The 24,765-nt window shown below is 42.2% G+C and overlaps 1 protein-coding gene across 2 annotated transcripts in view; it reads right to left on the bottom strand.

Annotated features, from left to right (window-relative positions):
* Positions 1 to 24,492, bottom strand: part of LOC122553887 (RNA-binding protein 25) — a 101,412-nt gene extending 76,920 nt beyond the window's left edge. For both annotated transcript variants that reach the window (XM_043698355.2, XM_043698354.2), the window contains exon 1: positions 24,339 to 24,492. The gene's annotated coding sequence lies outside the window, so the exon portion shown is untranslated. The remainder of the gene's footprint in view (positions 1 to 24,338) is intronic.
* Positions 24,493 to 24,765: the final 273 nt, after the last annotated feature.

Genomic DNA, 24,765 nt, shown 5'->3' on the forward strand with positions numbered 1-24,765 from the left:
CCAACAACTTGCTCACCAACGACATCAGGCTCACTGGTCTGTAGCTTCCTGGCTTGTGTTTACCACCTTTCTTAAACAGTGGCACCACCTTAGCCAATGTCCAGTCTTCCAGCACCTCACTTGTGACTATCGATGAAACAAATATCTCAGTAAGAGGCCCAGCAATCATTTCTCGAGCTTCCCACAGAGTTCGAGGGTACACCTGATCATGTCCTGGGGATTTATCCACCTTTAAGCATTTCAAGACATTCAGAACTTCCTCCTCTGTAATATGGACAGTTTTCAAGATGTCACCATTTATTTCCCTACATTCTATATCTTCCATATTCTTTTCCACAGTAAATACAGATGCAAATACTCGTTTAGTATCTCCCTCATTTTCTGCAGTCCACACAAAGGATGCCTTGCTAATCTTTGAGGGGCTCTATTCTCTCCCTAGTTACCCTTTTGTCCTTAATGTATTTGTAAAAACCCTTTGGATTCTCCGTAACCCTATTTGCCAAAGCTATCTCATGTGCCCTTTTTGCCGTCCTGATTTCCCTCTTAAGTATTCTCCTAGTGCCTTTATACTCTAAGGATTCAGTCGATCTATCCTGTCTATTCAGATATGTACTTCCTTCTTTTTCTTAACCAAACCCTCAATGTCAACCAGCATACCCTATACCTACCAGCCTTCCTTTTCACCCTAGCAGGAATATAGTTTCTCTGGACTCTCGTTATCTCATTTCTGAACGCTCCTCATTTTCCAGTCGTTCCTTTACCTGCGAACATTTGCCCCCAATCAGCTTTTCAAAGTTTTTGCTTAATATCAAAATTGGCCTTCCTCCAATTTAGAACTTCAACTTTTAGATCTGGTCTACCCTTTTCCATCACTATTTTAAAACGAATAGAATTATGGTCGCTGGTCCCAAAGTGCTCCCCACTGACATCTCAGTCACCTGCCCTGCCTTATTTCCCAAGAGTAGGTCAGGTTTTCCACCTTTTCTAGTAATACAATCCCAATAAGGTTATCATCCCTTATTTCTCAGTTCCACCCAAATAACTTCCCTGGATGTATTTTGAGGAATATCCTCCCTCAGCTCAGCTGTAATGCTTTTCCTTATCAAAAAACGCCACTCCCCCTCCTCTCTTGCCTCCCTTTCTATCCTTCCTGTAGCATTTGTATCCTAGAACATTAAGCTGCCAGTCCTGCCCATTCCTGAGCCATGTTTCTGTAATTGCTATGATATCCTGAACCCATGCTCCTAACCATGCCCTGAGTTCATCTGTCTTCCCTGTTGGGCCCCTTGCATTGAAATAAATGCAGTTTAATTTATCAGACTTTGCTTGTTCTCTGCTTTGTCCCTGCCTGACCTGACTGTTTGACTCGCTTCTGTTCTCAACTGTACCAGTCTCATATTGATCTCTTTCCTCACTATCTCCCTGGGTCCCAATCCCTCCCTACCCACCTTACTAGTTTTAATCCTCTCGAGCAAATCTCCCTGGCAGTATATTAGTCCCCTCCCAATTCAGGTGTAATCTGTCCTTCTTGTAGAGTCACTTCTACCCCAAAAGAGAGTCCAATGATCCAAAAATGTGAATCCTTCACCCAAACACCAGCTCCTCAGCCATGCATTCATCTGCTCTGTCCTCCTATTCCTGGCCTCACTAGCTCATAGCACAGGAGTAATCCAGATATTACTACCCTCTAGGACCGCCTTTTAAAATTCCTGTCTAACTCTCTAATCTCCCATCAGAATCTCAACCATTTTCCTTCCTATGTCATTGGTTCCAATGCTGGTCCCTCTCCCCCTTGAGAACATTCTGCACCCTCTCAGACATTCTTGATCCTGGCACCAGGGAAGCATCACACCATTCTGATTTTTTGCTGCTGGCCACAGAAACATCTGCCTGTACCTCGGACTAGAGAGTCCCCTATCACAACTGATCTCTTGAAATGCAATGTACCCCTCATTGCATTACAGCCAGTCTCAATACCAGAAACTTGGCTGCTTGTGCTACGTTCCCCTGGAGAATCCATCACCCCAACATTTTCCAAAACAGCATATCCGTTTGAAATGGGACTAGCCACAGAAGACTCCTGCACTACCTGCCTACTTCTCATTCCTTTCCTGGAGTTAACCCATCTATGTGACTGTATCTGTGACTTCCTATAACTGCCAACCATCACACCCTCTTGCTCTTGTAGATTCCTCATTGCCTCGGTCTCTCCAACCGATCCATTCGATCCGATATGATTCGCAACCAACAGCATCCAATGCAGATACGATTCTCAGTCACCCATAAACTCTCCGTAAACGCCCACGTCTGACAAGAGGAGCATATCACTCTAGGCCATTTTGCTCCTTCACAATCTACAGACCCAGACAGCACTGTCTTATTCCTCTACAATACGCTGCTGCAGATTAAATTATGGCTTATATTTTAAGTTTAATCAAGAGACATATCTCACTAAAACATATAATCAAGAAAGAACCCACTCTACTTGGCGGCACGGTGGCTCAGTGGTTAGCACTGCTGGCTCACAGGACCAGGGTCCCAGGTTCAATTCCAGCCTTCGGTGACTGTCTGTGTGGAGTTTGCACATTCTCTCCCAGTGTCTGCCTGAGTTTCCTCCGGGCACGCCGGTTTCCTCCCACAGTCCAAAGAAGTGTAAGTCAGGTGAATTAGCCATGCTAAATTGCCCATAGTGTTAGGTGCATTAGTCAGAGGGGAAATGGGTCTGGGTGGGTTACTCTTCGGAGGGTCGGTGTGGACTGGTTGGGCCGAAGGGCCCAATTCCGCACTGTAGGGAATCACTGCTGCAGACTTACTGTAAGGCTATGCTTAAAATATTAACTTCTGCTTCTGTGCTGTGACCTCTCTGAAACAGGTTCCTCCAAGATTAGTTGTGAATTTCACTTTTGGTAATTTTCCAGATGCACTCCGATGTCCAGGAATACATGAATTCGAACTGCAAAGGCAGTAACTGTGCAGGTTCATTTCTCTGTCAGTTTCTTTCTCTCTCTCGCGCTCTCTCCTGTACTGACCTCACTGTATGCTTCTTTTGTCTGTTCCTCTCCATGTTAAAACTACTGTTGTTTCGACTTTTTTCCCTCCAAAGTTCCAAAACAATGCAACAGCATATACAACAGTAATTGCTGTTCCTGGAATTCGAGGAAAGCACCTCCAAAACCTAAAATACCTCAAAAAAAAGGGGCAGCCTGATACAGCCAGAATGTTTTCCCCCCAAGCTCCATCTTGGATTACCCAGAAGCCTGCAGTCACAGCGTGAAAGGCTTCGGTGTAGTGGAATTCTTAAAATGCTTCCAAATACTACCTTAAAAAGCTATTTTTGAACACTGCAAAAGAGAGGGCAATCCAAGATTTAATTTTAGGGAACAAAGCTGGGAAAGTGTCTTAATTATTAGTGGGGGAGCATTTTACAGCCAGTGATTATAACTCTGATAGATTCACGATTGTTATGGAAGAGGATAAGAATGGGCCTGAAATAAAATTTCTCAATTGCAGAAAGCTGATTTCAATTAGATCAGATATGATTTGGCCAGGGTGTGCTGGGAACACGTCCTTGCAGATGAATCTAAGAATCTCAGAACAGTGGACACATTCAAGGAGGAAACATGGAGAGTACAGGCCAACATGTTCCAATGAAGAGAGACAGTGGGGCTGTCAAATCCTGGTGAACAATGGATACCAACAGATTTATATAACATTGAACATCAAACAACTCTAACCCTCTATGCCCTGACTGTTCACGTGCCTAAATGCCTCAATGTATCTGCTTAAAACTTTGTTAATGTAAATTGGGCTCTTTGATTTATTTTAATACTGAAAGCATCATTTTGGATTGCTTTTAAACTAAAAGTTATCCACAGTCATCGAATGAACCCATAGGGGTCAGTGTTGGGGCCCTTACGGTCTATGATAGATTTAGACTTGAAGGTTGACCAGTAAACTTGCAGATCTCAAAAAAGTTAGTGTGGTTGTACATAGCAAAGAGGATTTAGTCAGGCTGTTGAGATGGGCTGATCAGTGGCAAATGGAATTAAATTCAGATAAATGGGACGTGATGTTCATGGACAGGTCAAACAAAACAAGGAAATACATGATGAATGACAAGACCCTTGAAGGCACCAAGGATCGGGGGACCTTGGCATGCACATATATAGGCTTTTTAAGGTATCAGAACAGATGTATAATAATAAAGGCAGCACATGGGATACAGCCAACTTTGTTTTGACTGACACAATTGATAAACAGACAAAAACTATATACAGCAAATACTGGAAGTTTACTCTATTATTTCTGTGATGTCAGAATCATCAGTTGAGGGTGCGAGTTAATTGGTGATAGACCCCTGCCGCACATTTCAATTTGTCTGTATTGTTACATTGGTAGAATATTCTGGTCGATCAATCAGTAAATGCCTGGTCCCACAGGTGCCAGTGAATGAAAGGCTTGTGTACTTGCCTTTATTAATCAAGATTAGTTTAAAAACAGGGAAGGGATATTGGAACTTCTAAAACTTTAATTAGGCCACAGCTAGAGTATTGTGTGCAGTGCTGGAATCCACATAATAGGAGGAATGTGATTACATTGGAGACAGTACACAGGAAATCTACCAGGATGCTGCCTAGGATGGAGAGTTTTCATTATGAAGAGAGATTAGACAGACTGGGGTCCTTACATCAGAGAAATTGAGAGGGGTTATGTCTGAGATGTATAAAATAGCTAGGGTAGACAGGAAAAAAACATTTTCTTTGATGGAAGGACCAATGGCAACACTGCACAAATTTAAAGTAAAGGACATGAGATTTAGAGGAAATGTGAAGAAAAGGCTTTTCACCCTGAATGTGATGCAAATCTGCAACTTACTGCTTATAAGGGTAGAAAAGGAACATCACAACATTTAAGTGCTAAGTACATGTGTACCTGCAATGCAAGACACACATGGCTATGAGCCAAATGCTGGATGATAACACTAGGACAGACAGATTTTCAACCAGTGCAGACACAATGGACCTCCATGACTATGACTCCTCAATTAACACAGGCATGCCTGATGTCCTAAGCATTGCCACCTTGGAGCAGAACTATGCTGATTTCATTTGGAGCCCTATATTTAAAATATTCCCTTCCCCGCTTGACTAAAACTACAAGACCAACTCACTGTTGAGAGTTCTTCAACTGATGAGTTTTAAAATTCTAATGCCCAAACACTGAATATTGATTATGCAGCTATCCGAAATCCTTGGGGCCAGTTGTTTTTTGGATTGCAGAATAAATGACATTTTCATAGCGAAATGAACAAAATTACTGAACAGCAGCCCACGTGTGAATAGTATGAGCACTGAGACATAACTGATGCCTTCCAGCGCTGGGCCATGCCACAGCGTCACATCTAAATGACGTGGGTCGAGTGGCTGTGGAGTTGGTCAACCATCCACATGCCAAACAACCTTATAACACAGGAAAAAAAACTTCACAAAAAGAAACTCTGGATTTCGGATAAAGGATTAGACGTTTCCTACATTTGTTTCTAAAATTAAAAACCTAGACCTCCTACCCAAAACCAGCACAGTACCCATAATCAACCTAACGCTATTAACATTTTGTTGACCCTTTTTTCCTATTTCCACCTCCAAGAAATTTTTTTAATTCCTCTCTGGCCACAGGGGAAGTACGAGAGGACTGCAGGATGGCTAATGTGGTCCCGATCTTTTTTTTTTTAAAAAGAAGAGTGGTAGAAGTGAACAAGGAAATTACAGGTCGGTGAGTCTCACATTCATGGTGGAAAACTATTGTATTGAAGGAGCGAATTAATACTCACTTGGAAAGTTATGGGTTAATTAGGGGTAGTCAGGATGGCTTTATCAGAGGGAAGGTATGCCTACCAAATCAGTTAGAATTTTCTGAAAATGTGATGAAGTGCGTGGTTGAGTGAAGTTCAGTTAATGGCGTTTATGTGGACTTCTGACAAAGTCCTACATGGGTGACCGACTGATCAGGTGAGAACACAGGGAAACTTGGCGAGAAGGATCAGAACCGGTTGAGTAACAAGTTAGAGGTACAAGGTCGGAGAGACTGGAGGAAGGTGCCCAGCAGTACATGACAAGGCTCAGTACTGAGACCCTTGTTGCTTGTTATATACATCAAATATATAGATGAAAATGTGGGAGGAATGTTAAGCGAATTTGCATATGACATCAAGATGGGTACAGTAGTTAATAGTGAAGACTGCAGGTTACATAAAGATATAGATAGGTTGGTCAAGAGAGCAGATTGTATTTAACCCTGTTCAGTGCAGGGCAATGCACTTTGGAAGAAACAACAAAGCGAGGGAATATTCAATGAATGGCAGGACACTAGATAGCTTAGAGGAACAAAGGAACCTTAGGGTAATTATTCATAGATCCCTGAAGTCAGCAGACTACCTGAGTAGCATAGTTAATTCGGGATACTGGACACTTGTTTCATCAGTGGTTGCATAAGGAAATAATGTTGGAGTTCTACAGAGTGTTAGTCAGGCCAGAACAGGAGAGAGGAACCTCAATTGTCCAAATGAGATGGACGGGCGCCATTTCACTCGGATAAATGATTATGCAGATAATCACTTTTAGCTTAAATGGGGGGAAGCCATACCGATTTAATGCTGTGCTCTACCGGAGAATTTATTTAAATCTATAATTTTAATGAGTCTATCATTTAAACAAACTAATCTTTGCAATCTGCAAATTACAGGTTAAAATAGGAACTAAAACCTTATGTGAAATCCTAGCATTAAACAAGGTCCCAAACAGTTTTTACAATCGCAAGACCATTTACAGTATCAGTTTCCAGGAACTCAGTCTTGTAACAGAAAGACAGAAGCCATGTCTCACGCATGTATTTACGTCCTGTGTTTTTTAAAAAATGAACAGCTTGGTAAAGTGCTGGGAATACTGTAAAATACATTTTTGCAAAGGGCTATGTAACAACGCTTAAGCTAAAAAATATCCAGTCGCTGATGCTTGAGCTGCTTGTGTTTCTTTGTTTTTGCCAGCGTTTTCACATCTTCTTCTGTACAGGTAAATCGAATACACTTACCTCTTTGATGTAATTTTTTTTAGATTAGATTACTTAGAGTGTGGAAACAGGCCCTTCGGCCCAGCAAGTCCACACCAACCCGCCGAAGAGCAACCCACCCAGACCCATTCCCCAACATTTACCCCTTCACTAACACTACGAGCAATTTAGCAGGCCAATTTACCTAACCTCCACATTTTTGGACCAGAGCACCCGGAGGAAACCCACGCAGACACAGGGAGAACGTGCAAACTCCACACAGACAGTCGCCTGAGGCGGGAATTGAACCGGGGTCTCTGGCGCTGTGAGGCAGCAGTGCTAACCACTACGGGACCTTGAAATCTTCTTCGGATAATCAAAGTTCCTTTGTCCTGTGTAGTTCTGGTCACCCTACTAAGGAAGCATGCGATAGCAGGGTGCACCAGAATGCAGCCTGGGATGAAGAAATTGAGCTATAGATTGAAGGGGGACTTGATTGAGGTGTGTAAGATTACGAGGAATATAGGCAGTTTGAAGAGAGTGCAGCTGCTCCCCTTGGTTGAGGGGTCAACTACCAAAAGGGCATAGTTTTAGGCTAAGGCGCAGGAGATTCAGAGGGGATTTGGGAAAAGTTTTTTCGTACAGCGGGTGATGGGAGTCTGCAATGCATTGCCTGGAAAGGTAGTGGAGGCCGGAAAGCTTACCACCTTTAAGAAATATTTGGATGAGTACTTCAAATGTCATAATATTCAAGAATACGGGACAGTAAATTGGAACTAGTGCACTTTTTAGAGGTAGTTATGCTGGTGCAAGGGCCTTTCTGCTCTGTACAAATCAAGTCGCTAGAACAAAGCACGTTCTCAGAAGCTGTAGAGAAATCCATTTATTCATCACCTGAACATAAATTTGAGAAAAGCACATCATTGAATCACTACAGTGTGGAAGCAGGCGATTCAATCTATCAAGCACACAGCAACCCTCTGAAGAGCATCCGTCCCAGAATCCACCCGCCTCACTGTACCCGTCCCTGCATTTTACCATGGATATTCCACCTAACCTGCACATCCCTGGACAGTATGGACAATCCATATCTTTGGACCCTAGTAGTAAACTAGAGCATCTGGGGAAACCACTTGTGTCTGCGTGGTGTTTGCACAGTCAGAGGATGGAATTGAAGCCGGATCCATGACACTGAGGCAGCAGTGCTAGCTACTGAACTACTATGCTGCATCCCGGTTATCAATTAGATCATCTGTTTCATTGACCAATAATAATTCAACCTCCTGAACTGGCACCTGGAACCTTTTGGTCTGAATATCTTTTTACTAGAGATAGCACTTTTTTCATGAGGCCATCAGTTGATAACACAGTTCAAGCAACAGAGTTGAATGACTTGACTTGACTTGGATTCGGGTGAACCAAGGAGGGCCTCTTTTACAGCACCTCCACAGGGCAGAATTATTACACTGGATAGATATAGAGTAAGCTTCCTCTATTCTTTAAAAAATGAAAAAAAAAAACCTCAATATTGTTTGTTTGATGGGGACAATCTCAGGACAAGTACTACACATGGCTTGTATCAAATTAAAACTCCACCTATACTGTCCCCCATTGGTGAAGTACAGGCACACTATTAGATATAGATTAGATCTCCCTCTATGCATCACCAAACACTTCCAGGACAAGGACTGCAGAGAGATGGACACCGAGTAATACTGCCTCTATTTTTTCAAACCGAAATTAAAGCTCCAACAACACTGTACCGTCAAACAGACTCAGGACAGATACAGCCAGAGTGTTACAGACTAACCGTACACCTCAAAGCTCAATTGCTTCAGCTATCACCCAAGAACTACAATAACTTCAGCACAACTACAACTCTCCTGTCTCAACAACTCAGCCTTTTGACTGCTTGCTTAATAGCTGCACTAGTTACCTTCAGGCATCTCGTTTTCAAACTTCAATCCCTGTTAAATCACTTTCAGTTCATTCATATCTGCCTTTAAACTAATCAGTTGCTCACCTCTCTGAACCTCCAGCTATGGTCATTCAAATAACACGTTTCGTTTTCTGCATACAATCAGAATTGGAAGCGGCCACTCAGTCCATAATAATGCTCCATGGAGAAAAACTGTTATTATTAGATATCCACTGGAAGTTTATTTTCATGGCAAGCTGATCAAAGTTCCTTGTGCAGTCACTCATCTCTGCTGCCATCTCCCTGTTTGAAGATGTGGCCATACTATACCTTTAAGAGAGTAAAAGCTAGCAGTGACAGTACCAAGTGTTCTCAATAAGACACAATGTAATATGTGCTCCAGCTACTGGGAGCTGGTTCCCTGGAAACGACAAAACAGATTCGAATTAGGCCAATCAGTTTAAATTATACATCAAAAAAAAACAAATTCCATTCAAGTTTGAACTGAGTATATTGATGTTCTTAAAAACATGCTCCAATGCTTTGGGATATAAGACAGAGGAAAACTGAACAGTTGGGGGAGAACTGCCACCAACCCAACAGCTGTAGACTGCAAGTCAGAACTCAGAGGTACCTGCACAGAGAAAAACCCTCAACTGACCTGGAGAGCCAATCTACTGACGAAGACTAAGAGAAGATTCGACTGCTGGCTGGTTTTAACATTTGAATTTTTCTGTAAATCTTAATGGGAGTTTTGTCAAACTAATACTATAGAAGAGAAGGTAAAAAGATAGGTTAGAAGAAGGAATTGTAAATAGCTGTTAATTATTCTCTGTTATGCTTTAAGAAATAAAGTTGTTAATTTTTACTTTAAATAGTTCTTGGACACTACTTTTTATAGATTACTGCACGGGATACATCTTTTCTGTGTCGCTGATTTTAAATTAAGGAGTGTTTACTCCTTGTCATAACATCCCTCATAGGCAGCAAGTTCCAGTCACACAAACTCGCTAAGAAAAGGCTCTTTTTCACGTCCAAAACCTTAATCTGCTGTACTATAGCTCTGGTACCTAAAAAAAAGGGAAGGTCTTTCCTTTGTTCACTTTATTGAAACATGTTATAGCTGAAAATGTGTTGCTGGAAAAGCGCAGCAGGTCAGGCAGCATTCAAGGAGCAGGAGAATCGACGTTTCGGGCATGAGCCCTTCTTCAGGAAGGGCTCATGCCCAATCTCCAGCATCTGCAGTCCTCACTTTTTCCTGAAACATGTTATAATCTTGTATACAAGATAACATTGAGTGACAACCTGCTCTGGCTGTTTGTTGAAATTTGAACCTTAATTCTGGACAATGAAACAAAGTTAGATCTGATCTACAGATAACTGGCCTAATATTATCCTGAAGAAGGGCTAATGCCCGAAACGTCGATTCTCCTGTTCCCTAGATGCTGCCTGACCTGCTACGCTTTTCCAGCAACACATTTCCATCTCTGATCTCCAGCATCTGCAGACCTCACTTTCTCCTCTAATATTATCACAACAGACGGCTCTAGCAGTTTCTTCTTTGCTATAACTAACTTTAGTTTAACGCATAAAGACTTTTATTAGCAAATTATAAGTCTAATCCTGTGTTGACTTGGTTCACCCGAGAACGTGTATAGGGTATAAGCAGGCAGGGGATAAGTTCTGAGTTTTATGAAACAAGAAGTTCAGCTGAGCATGACTCAGATCAGATAAGAACTTGCAGTAAACAATGAGGTGCTGGAGGTAAGGATAATGGCTTAACAAGGTGAAAAAGCATTCATTATGTGGAGCCATTTAACAAGACGAGGTAGCATTCAGCAACTGAGGTCAGGTTAACAAGGTGAAAAGTATTCATTACGTGAAACCAGTTATTCATTAAATATTAAACCATCTGCTTTTACATAATGTTATCAGTCTCTGATCGTAACGGTAACCCAATTTATATGTATGTTGCCTTATCTGGATGCTCCTCCCTGTAAGATGGCTATATAGTTCATTGAGAAACTGCTCTTCCAGAAAGACAGCGAACTCATGCCCCTGTGCACATGGGCAATCGTTCTCTCTCCCTCCAGGGCTCAGAATAAAGATGAAGGAAGTAAAACTATGCAGTGTCTGAGCATTTTCCTTCAGCTAAAGGGTGAACGGAACAACACGCCTATACAAAGTATAGTCATCGTCAGCAATGATAAACATAACATGTTGCTTACCAAAGCAAAGTTCCAAGACTTAAGCTTGTATTTTTTCAATCAATCAATTTGAGAATACTATTTAAAAACATTTGTGCTTCTTGCACACATTGTCGTTTTGGTTTAATCAATGTTCTCAAAGAAATGTAACTTTGACTTGTTACCAGCTCAAAATGTTTTGCAAATGAAGTGGTTCCTTTGATACCTTTATAACTTTAACCATAAACAGCTCAGCTATAACTTAGATAATTTCCACACTTACATCATCTCAATCATCATTATGATAGCAGAAGCCATGTCAGAAACAAGCAATTTCCTATTCCTGCGAGTTAATCATCAATTGGATATTTTTTAAAAATTCTCCAGTGACTCCACAGTCAGAATTTGGCAGTTCAGAGCTGATCCAATCTACCAACATGATGATGTTTCTCAGTAAAATGTCACAATCCAAGATATTTCACAACTTCCATAGGATACAAGATCCAACAACACATTTCTCTTAAGGAACAGCTCCTTAGTGCTGTGGTAGTGCCTGTACCTCTAACACAAAAGGCCCATCTGCCCCATAGGTATGTTATAAGATGGTCAAAAAGGTTCATTAGCAATAACTGGTTGATCTGAGGATATAATTCTCATTTTAGTGCTCTTACAGCAAACAGGTAGTGTCTCTACCTCTAGATCAGGAATCCTGGTAGGGGCATGGGAACAAGTCCAACTTCAGTCTAAGTTGTACTCAAGTCAGGCCGGTGTGCTCACCAGTCCATCAATATTGGAACTCCGTGCAGAATAGAACTGCAAATGTACTTACACTGCATCTGGTGCTATGGTACCAAAAGGTTGTGAGCCGCTAACAACCTTTTCAAGGATAATTAGGAATGGACAGTCAAGCCCATTTCACCATTCAAAAAAATTGAGACGAATCATTTTACTTCAAATTTCCACCTAACCAACAAAATCCTTCTTGCTCATCAAGAATATTCCAAGATTCTGCATCCACTGCTAAGATTTACAAAGATTCCCAATCCTCAGGGAAAAAAAAAACTATCTTTGGTATTTTTTGATTCATTCATGGAAGATAGGCCGGTATCTATTGTCCATTCCTAGTTGCCCTTGAGGTAGTGACAGTGAGCTGCCTCTTGAACCACTGTAGTCCATTTGGTTTTGGAAGATCAACAAAACCACGAAAGAGGAAGTTCCAGAATTCTGGTCTAGTGACTCAGCAGGAACGGTGATATATTTCCAAGTCAGGTGGTCAGTGGCTTGGACAGCAATTTGCAAGTAACATTTCCATGTATTCCTAACCTGGATCAGGAATCAGGCTATTTTCAAACTTGTAATGAGGTAAAGTTAACAAATGATATCACAGTAAAAGATCCCTTAAGGAACAGCAACCATAACACGGGAGAACTTACTCCGCAGTTTGAGAGGGAGGAATATGGGTCATAAACAAACATGCTAAGCTTAAGTGGGAGGAATTTCAATGAAATGAGGGCAATGCTAACCAAAGTGGGCTGGGAAACTGGTTGAACAGTAAAAACAGTTGAGAAAAGACATAAGAAATTATTTCATGGAAATATATATCCCAGTGAGAAAGGAGGATTCTAGGAGTTAAGTAAACCAACCACGGTTAACCCAGGAAGATAAGGACGTTAGATTCAAAGAAAGAACATAAAACATGGCAAAGACTAGGAGTAAGACAGCTGATTGTGAAGATTTTAAGTAGTAAAAGACAACCCAAAATAGAAGGAGAGATAAACTTGGCATGTAAACTTGGAAGTAATATCAAGAAAGAAATTCTTTAAATATAGAAAAATTAAGAAAAAGGCCTAAGTGAGAGAACAAAGCTGTGGAAATAATAATAAAAATAACAACCAGGAAATGGAAGAGGCGATAATAAATACTTTGCAGTTTTTGGAGCAGTAGTACTATGCTAAAATAACATTGCAACGTTACTAAATGAAGCAGCAGCAAAAGAAAAAGAGGAAATAAACACCAAAAACATCATTAGAGAAAAAGTGTTTGAGAAATGAATGGTGCTAAAAACCTGAAGTCCCCTGGACACAGTCACAGTTATCAAAATTTACACGCAGAAACAGACCCTTTGGTGCAACTCATCCATGTCGACCAGATATCCTCAATTAATCTTGTCCCATTTGCCAGCACTCAGCCCATATTCATCAAAACCCTTCTTGTTCACATACCCATCCAAATGCCTTTTAAAAGTGTTGTCCCAACAGACTCCACTACTTCCTCTGGCAGCTCATTCCACACATGCACCACCCTCCGCAGGGAAAAACAGTTGCCCCATAGATCTCTTTTAAGTCTTTCCCCCTCACCCTAAACCTATGCCCTACAGTTCTGGACACCCCGCCCCTAAACCACTTCAAGGAAAATACCTTGTCTTGAGAATGTATATAGTGTATGAGCAGGTAGAGAAAGAGTTATGCTTTGAGTCTTGTGAAACAAGAGGTTCAGCTAAGCATGACTCACATCAGATAAGAACTTGTGGTTAACAATGGGGTGCTGGAGGCAAGGGTAATGGGTTAACAAGGTGGAAAAACAGTCACTATGTAAAGCCATTTAATAATATTGGAACCATTCAGTATGCAAGGTCAGCTAACAAGGGGAAAGAGTATCCATTGTATGAATCCAGTTAATAAAGTTAAGAACATTCATTGGATAACAGTAAAAGACTTTATCTCTGCTATTGATACTCATTGATTGTAACAGTCACCCAATTAATATGTATGTTGCCATATCTGGATGCTCCTCCCTGTAAATAATTATATAGTTCATTGAGAAACTGCTGTTCCAGAGAAGACCGTGAACTCATGTCTCTGTGCACGAGTGATCGTTCTCTCTCCCTCCAGCGTCTACAGGAAAACAACACATACAGACCAAACAATGAACTACAGAAGCAATCACCCCAACATCCACAAACGATGCTGCATCAGAACATTATTCCAACGAGCCACCACACACTGCAGCATAGAAGAACAGAGCAGCGGAAAATCACCTATACTGTGTATTCAAAAGGAATAGGTACCCAATGAACACAGTCCGCCAATTTCTCAGCAACAACCCAATCAAGCAGACAAAACACGTTCAGCAAACCGAGTCACTTTCCCCTTGAGCAAAGACATCTCGGAAATGACTGCCGGGCTACTCAGACCTTTTGGCATCATGGTAGCCCACAAACAAACCAACACACTAAAACAGCAATTAATGAACTTGAAAGACGCTACACAGACAACAAGCAAAACTAATGTCATTTACAAAATACCGTGCAAGAACTGTAACAAACACTACATTGGACAAACAGGCAGAAAACTAGCCACCAGGATACATGAACATCAACTAACCACAAAATGACATGACTAGTATCCTTACATACAGATAAGGAAGGGCACCACTTCGACTGAGACAACACATCCATCCTAGGACAAATCAAACAGAGACACGACGAGAATTCCTAGAAGCATGGCATTGCAACCGGAACTCTATCAACAAACAAATCGAGTTAGACCCACTTACCACCCCCCTGAGAAAAAGAACAGGAAATGACATCACCAACCCAAAGAAACCCAAACATATAAATAGAAAGCAAGAAACATCAGCAGTGCTTCGTCCAGAGGCTCGTTGAAGATGTTACCTAGTATGGTGACGAAACATCGGAAAATGAATCTTCCAGCTCAGCGAGCAAACCTATATCCATAAAACAAAGCTCTAGTATGCACGTAATAGGGAAAGCAAATGGAATGCGGGACTTTATTTCACAGGGAATGGAAGGAAAGGGAGGTCTTGTTAAAGCTATAAGGCACTAGCCAGAGCACAACTGGAATACTGTGAACAATTTTGGACTCTGTCTAATTAAAGATATACTGGCACTGAAGGTTGTCTGCAGAAGCTCTACTTGGCTGATCCTAGATGGACAGACTATCATATGAGTCGGTTGGGTCTGTACTCATTGGAGTTTAGAAAAGTGAAAGGGCATCTTATTGAAATATATAAGATTCTTAAGGACTTGATGAGGTACAGTTGTTTTCCCTTTTGGGAAAGACTAGGACCAGAGGGGATAATTGTAGAATGAGGGGTCGCATGATTAAGACAGAAGACGACAAATTTCTTCTCCGGGGGTAGTCAATTTGCGGAATTCTTCAATGGCAGATGACTACTGTGACTGGGACAACGAGATAGACAGATTTAGTCAGACCCTCAGCATGCTACTCTTATTCCTATCATGATATTCCAGCTGTTTGGCTTGTCTCCAGAAACATCTTATCTTTAATTTTTTTGTAATTATCGCTCTGCCTCAATTAATTGGATTGTACATCAACTTTCACTAACTGTTCAGCTATTGACATTTAACTCATACTGTCTGACACTTTTGATCATCTGCAGAGATGTATTATTCGACACTTCACTCATACCATTTCAAATGACCTTTTGATCTCTCTGCTTATAAATTCCGTGCTTTATGTTTTTATTCACCTAATGAAGGGGGAGCAGTCTGAAGACTTGTGATCTCAAATAAACCTGTTGGGACTATAACCTGGTGTTGTGCAACTTCTAAGCTTGTCCACCCCAATCCAACACCAGCACCTCCACTTCTAGGTGGTAGTAACCAATATCAAAAATTACTTTTCAAAAGCTAGCTAGTTCTCCCTCCTTTTGATAACCTTAACTGGTTCACACCAGAGCTGGATTCAAACTCAACCAGGCCAATTTATAGGATTCACAGCCAAAACCTGCTAAGTTAAAAGATTAATTTGTACTCTCTAGACATTAGCGTCATGTTAAAGGGTTAAACTGTACTGTCTTTCTCCAATAAGTTGAACATTCTAGAAGTGGATGGGGGTGACATTCTCTCACAAACAGCATGCAAGAATTTAGATGACCATCCACTGTAACGGACACTTCATTTGGGCAGCCATTTAGAACTATTCTACTGCTATCACCAGATTAAACTCTCATTCAGTTCCTTCCATTCATAAATGGTTTCATAGCCATCAACCAACCAAATTCATCTGTGTGATCATCCCTGAAGCTAGGGCATATCACACCTATATCGTCTCGGGGAATCACAGGGTCAGGAAATCATCTGCATAACGATGACCCAGGATTAGGGCATTTACAGTATCGTCGATAATGACCTCATCCTACCATTGAATCTGGGGTAATGTGGTTATGGGGTGGGTGGGTTGACAAGAGTACGTGTGAACATTACCAACTGACCTGTATAAAGGGGTTGTGTTTCCTTTGTTCGGGGTCTCTTTGCCTCAACTTCACAAGCCTGCGGTGAGTGTCAGAGGGTCACTTAGCTTGCACAGATTTTAATAAACTTCAACTGTTTGCAGACATTGTTGTGGGACAATTGCATCTCGTGTGAAACCTCAGGAAAAGAATCTAACAAACTGACCAAGGAATCCAAATTGGTTCAATAGTCTCCAATTTGGGGATAGAAACTAATGTTTATGGATAACTTTATGGATAGCTGTTATTCAGATCAATGAGTTTAATCAGAGGTGTTAAAATTTGTATGGTTTGATAGAAAGGGTGATTTGAAATTAGTTCCAATGACCAGTATGAACAGGATGACAAAGTTAAAACAATCACCAACAAAAAAATGGGTTCAAAGATTACTTTCCTTCAGGTAGTGAATGCGACACGAAATACCCTTACAATCAGATTTTCCAAGAATTAAAATGCTGTGGATAATTATTTCAAAGACAAAGTGAGCAATAAGGAAAGAAAATTAACATTTTGAAAATACACCCATTTTCATCCTTTAGTCCAAAATGAATTCTCACTTATACACGCAAACTTCCAACTGTCTTTAGTAACTGGTTCCTTAGTAACATTCTGTTCCCAACTTCACACGATGTAATGCCTCTCAAGTTAAAAATCTCACAACACCAGGTTATAGTCCAACAGGTATAATCTGGCATTGTGAGATTTTTAACTTTATCCACCTCAGTCCAACACTAGTTCTTCCACATCTCCTAACAAGTTATTACCTGCAAACTTGGATATACAATTCCTGCATCCTTTTACCCAAGTTGTTGAACAGGTGAAATGTTCCTCACACCCCTCATTCTCCATTCTGTATTTGATTTCACCAAGTAATCTCTACCCCAATCAAAAAATGACAAAGGTGAAATCATCAAAATTAAACTGAACAGACAAAAATAAAAGGATTACTGAGAAGGCAATCTAGTAGAATCTTTTGAACTCAATTGAGGGCCTAATCAAAACAAATTAAGTGCCAGTGAGTATGCAAACAAAAAGAGAATGAAAACATCCACAAGGAAAGTACTTGCTCATCAGTTACAGAGACTGAATCTCACGTGAAACCTTACCAACTGTCTTTTGGAAATTAATACAATAATTAATACAGTAATTGCAAAGACATTCCCTGTTAATGTTATTAGTGATTCCAGTTTTAACAGGGTCCACTAAACAAGACTCATTTAGCAAAGTCATACTACCAACTGCTCAATCACTGTACCTTTAATGACCATTTCTACCAACTTTCCCACAAATAACGCAGAACTGGCATGTATGCATCAGCAATTTTCTAGTCTAAGTGACAATTTCTGAACAGAAATAGAGATGATAACCAACTCGTCTGTTATTTCAACCTTCTTTAAGCACCCTGGTACGGACATGAAGTCGTGAAGATTTAATTATACAAAGTTGTATGTCTCTCCCACTATTAGTACTTTGTTAATGAACCCAATGAATTTTTCATTCCCTTTCTCAACTTATTCTCAGCTTCCCTTCCATTTCAGGTATCTTACCATTTTCCTTCACTGAACATTTCAGAAACCTACCTATAAAACTTTAAATCTATGGCCATACCCAACCATGAACAGGTGTCAATTTTACTTAGAGATATTTATGAAAATATTTGTATCAATGCCAATGCTTTCTGATGGTTCTTTCTGCAATCTTGATATTTTCTTTAAGACTTTGTTTTCTAAGCTTCATGCAGTCTCGTGGACTACTACTTTCCTGCTATTTATCGAAGTTACTTGCTTTAGCTTTGCACGGAATTTTACTTGACATGTTGACCATGGTTGTTTGACTATATAAGTGAATTTTTTGGCCTTTTGGGAGGTATTGTATGAAATCCCTCCTACTGTTTTTAAGTTTAGAGGCATTTGACCTAACTCATGATATTACTGTGTACTTTATTCCATTCAAAGATTAAAGCATGTATTAACGATTGGATCTTTATCATAGAATCCAGAGTGCAGAAAGAGGTTATTCAGCCCAAGGATTCTGCACCGACTCTCCAGTCAGCAATTCACCAGATCCAACCCCCTACCCAATTCTCATGTCTACCTCATCTAGCCCGCATAGTCCTGGACAATTTAGCATGGTCAATCCACCTAACCTACACATCTCCAGACAGTGGGAGAAAACAGAGCACCTCAAGAAAATGCATGCAGACACAGGGAGAATGTTCAAACCTCACAGTCACTCAAGTATGGGATCAAACCTACATCCCTGGTGCTGTGAGGCAGCAGTGCTAACCACTGAGCCATTAAATCCAAAATGGGCAGCACGGTGACTATGGTTAGCACTGCAGCCTCAATGCCAGGGTTCGATTCCCACCTCTAACGACTATCTTTGTGGAGTTTGCACATTCTCCCATGTCTGGTGGGTTTCCTCCGGATGCTCCGGTTTCCTCCAACAATCCAAAAAAGGGTGAATTGGCGATGCTCAAATGCCAAGTCAGGGGTAAACACAGGGTAGGGGAATGGGTTTGGGTCAGCTTGGACTTCTTGGGCTGAAGGGCCTGTTTTCATACTGTAGGGAATTTAATCTAAAACCTATCCTTGCCAAACTTTCACAAATTCAGTATTGTATGATTCTATTTGCAAACCGGGCAGATTAAACCTGAAGTAAAATCTTGAAAGTAAAAAATCCCTGGTAGGAAGAGAAAGCCAGAAAGATTGACAATATGCTGACCATCATGACATGTGAAGCCTTTTTGATGCCAGCAGGTCCAGCTACAAACCAAAGGCCAAAATCCTCTCAACTCACAGGATACTCTCAACTTCAACAACCCCTCAACCTTGAATCCGCAGCAGTAGTTGATATTCTCAGAGGTCTTGCAATCCATATATGGACAACTGTCAATGCAACAGGCAATCAAATAGATAAAAACTAAAATCTGTGACCCCAATGTTGGTCCAGCTGAGGGTTTCAAAGATGTTGGGTTTTTTTCCTCACTTCAACACTTTGTAGGAAAAAGAACTTGCTATTCCCAACCTCAAGTGTGATGAGTAATTACCTTCAAGGAGGGAAATAAGTGACGGAAACTTCTGAAGTATTCCTCATCATGACTACAGTAGAAAAACTTCTAACATTTTTCACCGACTTCCCATAGCTACCAAAATCCTCTCAAACACTTGTAGCTTCACCCCTTCCAGAAAAATGCCTGATGCATCCCTACATACCTGGCAAATCCAAGAAAAATGCCAAAGACTTCAGGAACTCTTCATGGCATTCATTCATTTGATCAATGCATGTGACTCAATACATCAAAAAATTCTGATGTTTGTCTTCAAAAGATCTTATATTCAAAAAACTTTTTCAGTAATATCTCAAATAGAATCTTCAAATCTACACCAGTGCTAAGTGAGGCTTGTGACAAACACCATGTTATTTGCAATCTGATAGTGCTATTCTTTTGTGCCAGTATTAAATACTGATGGAAACTCTAATCACAGTCACCTCCATAACAAGATGAAACTGACAATCATACACATATGATCTATGTCTGTGGTTCCTGATGAAGGGATTATACCCAAAACGTTGATTCTACTGCTCCTCAGATGCTGATTGACCTGCTGTGCTTTCCAGCAGCACATTCTCAACTACTTCTGTGGATGACTGGTATGCCATTGCCCATTCTGTACAGGAATTGCAAGTTACTGTCAATTGCTTCCATTCCACATAAAAACTTGCCCCATTTTTGAATGTTGCCAAAACGAAAGACATACCAATTTGCACCTAGAAAACCAAATATTTCACCTTGAATATAGATTGAAGGAAAGACTCAGCATATGTTTCCCATAGGTTGGCAGCCACCTCTCTCAAAAAGTCACCAATGACTAGGAGTAGCAACACGTCATCAGGTACAACAACTCAGCATTCTGCAAACTACTGCAGACAAACAAAGACCTCCACAAGTTGAAGAATGTGGTGCTAGAAAAGCACAGCCAGTCAGGCAGCATCCAAACAACAGGAGAATCGACATTTTGGGCTTAAGACCTTCATCAGGAATTCCTGATGAAGGCTTATGTCCAAAATGTTGATCCTCCTGCTCTTTGGATGCTACCTGACCTGCTGTGCTTTTCCAGCATCACACTCAGAGTCATAGAGATGTACAGCATGGAAACAGACCCTTCGGTCCAACCCGTCCAGATATCCCAACCCAATCTAGTCCCACCTGCCAGCACCCAGCCCATATCCCTCCAAACCTTTCCTATTCATATATCCATCGAAAGGCCTCTCACATGTTGCAATTGTACCAGCCTCCACCACATCCTCTGGCAGCTCATTCCATACACGTACCAGCCTGTATGAAAAAGCTGCCCCTTAGGTCTCTTTTATATCTTTCCCCTCTCACCCTAAACCTATGCCCTCTAGTTCTGGACTCCCCAACCCCAGGGAAAAGACTTTGCCTATTTATCCTATCCATGCCCCTCATAATTTTGTAAACCTCTATAAGGTCACCCCCCAGCCTCCGACGCATTAGGGAAAACAGCCTCAGCCTGTTCAGCTTCTCCCTGTAGCTCAGATCCTCCAACCTTGGCAACATCCTTGTAAATCTTTTCTGAACCCTTTCAAGTTTCACAACATCTTTCCGATAGGAAGGAGACCAGAACTGCATGGAATATTACAACAGTGGCCTAACCAATGTCCTGTACAGCCGCAACATGACCTCCCAATTCCTGTACTCAATACTCTGACCAATAAAGGAAAGCATACCAAACGCCTTCTTCACGATCCTATCTACCTGTGACTCCAATTTCAAGGAGCTATGAACCTGCACTCCAAGGTCTCTTTGTTCAGCAACACTCCCTAGGACCTTACCGTTAAGTGTATAAGTCCTGCTAAGGTTTGCTTTCCCAAAATGCAGCACCTCGCATTTATCTGGATTAAACTCCATCTGCCACTTTTCAGCCTATTGGCCCATCTGGTCAAGATCCTGTTGCAATCTGAGGTAACCCTCTTCGCTGTCCACTACACCTCCAATTTTGGTGTCATCTGCAAACTTACTAACTGCACCTCTTATGCTCGTATCCAAATCATTTATGCAAATGACAAAAAGTAGAGGGCCCAGCACCGATCCTTGTGGCACTCCACTGGTCACAGGCCTCCAGTCTGAAAAACAACCATCCACCGCCACCCTCTATCTTCCACCTTTGAGCCAGTTCTGTATATAAATGGCTAGATCTCCCTGTATTCCATGAGATCTAATCTTGCTAATCAGTCTCCCATGGGGAACCTTGTCAAACGCTTGACTGAAGTACATTCAGATCACATCTACTGCTCTGCCCTCATCAATCTTCTTTGTTGCTTCATCAAAAAAACTCAATCAAGTTTGTGAGACATGATTTCCCATGCACAAAGCCATGTTGACTATCCCGAATCAGTCCTTGCCTTTCCAAATACACGTACATCCTGTCCTTCAGGATTCCCTCTAACAACTTGCCCACCACCGACATCAGGCTCACTGATCTATAGTTCCCTGGCTTGTCCTTACCACCCTTCTTAAACAGTGGCACCACGTTTGCCAACCTCTAGTCTTCCGGCACCTCCCCTGTGACTATCGATGATACAAATATCTCAGCAAGAGGCCCAGCAATCACTTCTCTAGCTTCCCACAGAGTTCTCGGGTACACCGAATCAGGTCCTGGGGATTTATCCACCTTTAACCATTTCAAAACATCCAGCACTTCCTCCTCTGTAATCTGGACATTTTGCAAGATGTCACCATCTATTTCCCTACAGTTTATATCTTCCATATCCTTTTCCACAGTGACTCAGACTCTGATCTCTAGCATCTGCAGTCCTCACCTTCGCCAAAGGCCTCCACAAATCAAATCCTCATGTACAAAGCAGCTGTCTGCACCATACTGCAGTGACATTTGGACTATGCATCAGTGACACAAAATACCACTGGAAAAATCCTCCAGACTAAATGGGAGGATTAAGGCCAGCTCCTCCTACAAAATCAATTTCAATGAACTGGAAATGATGCTTGTGGCCAAAAAGCATTTGCATAACCAGGTTCACACTTTTCTCAATCTTCAAATGGGCCAGAGTTCAAAGGAGACCAAAGAAAATGATTCAAAATGCATTCTGAAGTTCTGCTTAAAATGTGACAGCATTGACATTAGTGACCAGGACAAACGTGCTACTATTCCACATAAATGACAACAACTTGTTCATCATGCTGCTTCAACGCTTTAGTCACAATGCCCGAATAATTACCACAGCAGTAGCGAAAAATAAACAAATCTTATACACCGGAATCTTGTATTCCATGTTGACATCCTGCCTCATACAGCCAAACTTCTGTGGGATTGAGAATCAGCCTATTTAGTCACACAAAGGCCTATCGCAGAAAGTCAGAACCTCAAATTGAGGGTTAAGATGAAGACAGGTTTGAAATTGGTTGGAACTCCCCAGGCAAATATCAAACAGACTGCACATGCAGAAGACCTGAAACACTAAAACAGAAACAACTGGAAAAACTTAACAGGGCTGGCAGCATTGTGGAGAGAAAACAGAACTAACATTCAGGCTCGTAACCCTCAGAACTTCAGAAAAACGGATCATGAGACTTGAAACATGAACTGTTTTCTCTCCACAATGGTACCACACTTGCTAAGTTTTCCAATAAATATCATATCGCCAGCAAGAAATGAAAATCTTCAGTAATAAGTGTGCAAGAGCGAACAATTCAACACAAGTCTAAACAGTTGGTCCTTTGAACCAGGAGTTTATGAAGTATCAATACCAGAATTACTTAAATAATCCTAACCTTCTACCCGTACAAAAAACAATTAGTTACTTACCTGTGGTGGAAAATTAGCCTTGTTAAAAATATACACACTTTATTCTAAAAAAGACAAAATAGCACTTTGCATCTCAGTGTAACAATTTACACATCAAACCTGGCTCCTCCATACTTTTAATATAATCTTAATTTATCCAGAGCTAATTATTACCTTTCCACTTATGTCACAATCCTTTTATCAGATTTATACTCAATGCTTTAGTGGTTTAAAACTGCGATCCCGATGCAAAACTGTGGCAGAGGGAGAAGCCGCAGAAAACTGGAAGACGAAGAGTGCAGTGGTTTCTGCTGGGAATCCCTGACTCAAGGTGGCTAAAGCCAGGCCACGGGAAAGGAGGGGAGACGAGGACTGGCATATTCAGCAGGCCGGCTCTGCGGCCTAAGGAAAGGCCACCATTTTGTGGCAAAGTTTTATTGTGGCAACTGTACCATTTAAACAGGAATGTTGGTGGTGGATCGAGGAGGAGACACGAACGTACCACCCACCCCCAACCCCCCACTGAAGGCTGGCAGAAAGCACCGACAACTCTCTGCTCTTTCCCCCCACCCCAAACCACCCCCGGAGGGGTGGGGAGCACAGAAAAAGGGGGCGAGTTAAGGACACTGCCCTCTGGAAATACCAGAATGCTGCAATTTGATTTGAGTTGGGGGGGGGGGGGGGGATGGCAGGGAGGGGAGGGGAGGGGAGGGGAGGGGAAGGGCTCAGCTCAAGCCCGGGGACCTCGACAAAATGGCGAGAGAAGTCAGGGCCCTCCGACGCTCACAGCCCGGCGGCCTCTTGCCCCCGCGCCGCGCCGGCTATTTCCTCACCCGCGGCGTGAAGTAAGGCAGAGGGGCCCGGCCCGATGCCCGCGGCCTCCCGGGAGGTGCGAGAGCCCGCCATGATCCAGGCCCCCAATCCCTGGACAAGCAGCGCCAGCGCTCGGCCCCCGGAACTCCATTCGCAGGCAAGGCCTGAGCTTTCCACCCCCCACCTCCCCACATCGGGACTGACAAAAGGCCGAACTCGCCGTACGGACACCGCGCGATCGGTCACCCGGTCGTTTCCGGGCCCGCGAATACTCACCAGCGCGGGCTGCACGCTGGGAGCCCGGGGAAAAGGGGTCTCGGCACTCGCTGTCCGCGGAATGGGCAGCAAAAAAAATCCTCAGGCACTCGGCCTCCTCGCTCCCGGAACAACAGCCCGTAGGCCCTGCGTCACTGCGTGCGCGCCTCCCAAAAACGTCATGACGAACGCGCAACCCCGCCACCGGTCTTGGCAGCGCCCGCGGCCCACGGGCTTTGCGCGGTCACGTGGACGAGCTCGCCACCGATTCCCCCCCCCCCCATCTGAAATAATACCTTCTTCAATCTTTGCGGCATCTTTCAATTAAAAACTGTCGCCCTCTATAACCCCTACAACCTTAGCTCACAATACTTCCCCCACCCCCCCGTAAATATGCCCATAAACAATTTCTACCCCCAAAGAGACTCCATGCCCCCACACTACCCTG

Source organism: Chiloscyllium plagiosum, unplaced genomic scaffold (assembly GCF_037043375.1).
Source record: "Chiloscyllium plagiosum isolate Xiang-an unplaced genomic scaffold, Cpla_swu_hap1 HiC_scaffold_8, whole genome shotgun sequence".
Lineage (NCBI taxonomy): Eukaryota > Metazoa > Chordata > Chondrichthyes > Orectolobiformes > Hemiscylliidae > Chiloscyllium > Chiloscyllium plagiosum.